Here is a 3,810-nt window from a genome sequence, read left to right on the forward strand (position 1 = left end):
TTCTCTCTGTCTGTCTCTCTCACTATCCACTCTGCCTGTCAAAAAAAAAAAAAAGCCTATTGGTAATTGGTCACTGAGCATCTGTTACTTCATGCAAGGACAACAACTTGTCTTGCCTCCTTGTATTTCAGTGATAAATCCATGTGACGCTTCACGAAACTGATAAAAAAAAAAAGAAAGAAACAAATTGGCCAAAAAAGATGAAAGCACAGCAGAGAAATAAAAAAAATGGTAATACTGTGTCGCTCCCCCTCTTCGTGGAGGAACGACACAGGACCCTGCGCTGTTCTTTTGTCTGCTCGGCCCTCCCCGGGTTTGCTGCTGGTTCTTCCCGGGTTGGCTGCCGTCCCTTCCACCTCCGTGGAAGGGCGGTTCCCCCTGCCACTTTCCCCACTTCCGCGGGGGAGCGGCACACCACCGGCCGGCTCTCTCGGGGGCTGCACAGGTGTTCCTTCAGATAGATGTTCCTGGTGCATGTTGTCTCTCTCCTCATTTATAGTCCTCTTCCACCAATCCCAACTCTGCTACCCACACGCCGAATACGCTGCTCTCCTCCAATCAGGAGTAAGTCCTACAGTTTATTGGTTGAACTGGAGGCAGCTGTGTAGAAGCTGTTTCTCCCTTCTCAGCGCCATATTGTGGGAGAGCAGATGCATAGAATAAGTCTTAATTCCAGTAACTTAGTCTAGTCCGAGTTGCTCCCCACAATACTGGAAGTTAAACTCACAAAGAACATAAATGTAGTTGTAGAAGGATTGACTGACTGGGAATGTTGACCATGCCTTCATTCTCAAGAGACTCTAATTATGCAGTCAGAGGAATTTAATGAAGGGGAACTTAGTAAATTTATAAATGAGGAAAGTGGTCATCATGAAAAGAAAGATGTCCCCAAAGAAGTGAAGCCAGCTAAAACTTCACAGTAAACCTACACCCAGAGATAATTTCCAACCTCAAAAGTACAAATGACAAAATGTTGGAAGCCATTTCAAACTTACAAAGGAGTATGACAATTTGCCAAGGGATGCAAATGGTGCTGGCTCTATATTGTGAGTTAAAAGAGGGTGCATATTATGAGAAGACTATCCATGTATTTCAAACTTTTTTGTATGAAAATCAACATTATATGATTCCATTTTTCCACAAGCTTTTTTTGAAGTCCTCTTGTATTTGTTGTCTGATAGCAAGATAGAATATTGAAATGTGGGGCCCTTCTGAAAAATGAAGCTACTCAGAAATATCACAGAGGTCACCTTTGTGTCAGATGGTTAAGCTGCTACTTGTGATGCCAGCATCCCATACTGCAGTGAGGGATCAAATTCCGGCTTTTCAACTTCCAATTCAACTTCCTGCTAATGTGCCTGGGAAGGCAGTAGAAGACTTGGGCTCTGGCTACCCAAATGGGAGATCTGGATGGAATTCCTGGCTCCTGGCTTCAGTCTGTGCTAGCCCCAGCTCTTGGGAACATTTGGAGAGTACATCAGAGGATGCAAGATCTTTCTTTCTCTTTCTCTTCCTGCCTTTCTATGTCATACTACTTTTCAAATAAAATAAATCTTTTTTAAAAAGGTTCGTGGATCAGGGCAAGTGTTGTGGTGTGGTGGGTAAAGCAGCTGCCTGAACCAGCTTCCTGCTAATGGCTTAGGGAAAGCAGAGGAAGATGGTCCAAGTGTTTGGGCCCCTACCACCCACATGGGAGACCTAGAAGAAGCTCCAGTCTCCTGACTTCAGCCTGGCCCAGCCCTGGCAGTTGCAGCCATCTAGGGAGTGAAGCAGCAGATGGAAGACCTGTGTGTGTGTGTGTGTGTGTGTGTCCCTCTCTCACTGTAACTCTGACTTTCAAATAAATAAATAAAATCATTTTTTAAAAATTATTTTGGAAGCAACTGTTTTTAAGATTTGTTTATTTTAAAGGCAGAATTACAGAGAGGCAGAGAGAGAGAGAGAAAAAAAAAAATCTTCCATCCACTGGTTCATTCCCCAGTGGCCACAATGGTTGGAGCTGTGCCGATCTGAAGCCAGAAGCCAGGAGCTTCCTCCAGGTCTCCCGCATGGGTGTAGTGACCCAAGGACTTGGACCATCTTCTGCTGCTTTCCCAGGCCATAGCAGAGAGCTGGATCCAAAGTGGAGTAGCTGAGACTCGAACTGTCACCCATATGGGATGCCGGCACTGCAAGTGGTGGCTTTATCCACTGTAGCAGCTTTATCCACCACGCCACAGCACCGGCATCAACAAAATCATTTTTTTTCATGGAAAATATACATTATCTTGTCATTTTTCCCATGAACTGTGTGTTGTGTGTATATTTTATATTACCCGTTGATATTACCCATTGATTCTTAGATGGAAATATACATTGCAATCTGCAATCTCTTGCTTTAGCTTGGATTAGCCAAAGTCTGCCACATAGAGGAACTTTTCACTAATGTGAGCTGAGTCTGGTGTACAAAGTTATTGGAATGTATTTTCCTCTCCCATCCAACATCTCCAGCACAGAGCACAGAATGATCTGGGAGCTTCTCAAAGACATGGACTAGGCTCATCTCTGTTGGCTTACTCTGGATCCCAAGTACCTTGCTTCCCCAAGAGATGTGAGCTTCCCTCAAGAAACACTCTGGTTTCCTCTTGTATGTTTAGGCACTGCTCAGTAGGTATTTGTGTATTTGACCAAAGTGTATTATTTAGTCCCTTGTGGAGACAGAGTTATAAGGGCTCTGAGGAAAGTGGGAACAAAGAAGCTCACAGCAACGGCCTTTAAGTTGAGCTGTTAAATAGGTTTATATGTTGCTACAAGTAACTGCCACAACTTTATTTCTTCTGAGATATTTTAGAGTAATAGTCAAATTAGAAACCCAGTGAGCTCACCCAGATGGCTGATTGTGAACAGAGTGATAAGGAGGGCACAGCAGGATCTGGGGACAAGGAGAGAGATGGTTCCAGAAATGGATGTGTGGGTGTGCCCCATGGGGCACACAATATCCACACAATATCCACCTTTTCACCTTCCTCCCAATTATTATTTATGCTTATTGCTGGAAATTTGTAAATGTGCACCAGATAAAATGCATCCCAGTAGTACCTCTAAATATAACTACCATTCTGGGGGCCAGTGCTGTGGTGCAGTGGGTTAAAGCCCTGGCTTGAAGTGCTGGCATCCCATATGGGCGCCAGTTCGAGACCCGGCTGCTCCTCTTCTGATCCAGCTCTCTGCTATGGCCTGGGAAAGCAGTAGAAGATGCCCCAAGTCCTTGGGCCCCTGCACTTCCATGGGAGACCTGGAAGAAGCTCCTGGCTCCTGGCTTTGGATCGGCGCAGCTCTGGCCATTGTGGTCATCTGGGGAGTGAACCAGCAGATGGAAGACCTCTCTCTGTCTCTACCTCTCTCTGTAACTCTGCCTGTCAAATGAATAAAATAAATCTTTTTTAAAAAAACTACCATTCTAGTGAATATAATCATCGTTTTCCTTTTGACTCATATGCGTCTAGTATTTTTAATTTCTAATACTTGTTTATTTTTTTAATTGTTTTAGAATACACATAATAAAAATTGATTTTTCATACCATCAAACAAACCCATACTCCCAATTACTACCACTACCATGACGTATAATGCCGATTCTGTCTTTGTGAAGGAACTTGATACCCTGACTGCAACCGTGTCTATAGGTTCTATTCTACCAAGTGAGCACTTTCAAGAACTGTGAAAAGTCTGGTGTTTTGTTCTGCTTGTAAGTTAACAAGTGAGCTTAGAACAATTTTATGGGTGCTGGCTGAAAACATGAGACTACTGGCTTAGAGACAAAGGCTAGTT

Source organism: Oryctolagus cuniculus, chromosome X, assembly GCF_964237555.1.
Source record: "Oryctolagus cuniculus chromosome X, mOryCun1.1, whole genome shotgun sequence".
Lineage (NCBI taxonomy): Eukaryota > Metazoa > Chordata > Mammalia > Lagomorpha > Leporidae > Oryctolagus > Oryctolagus cuniculus.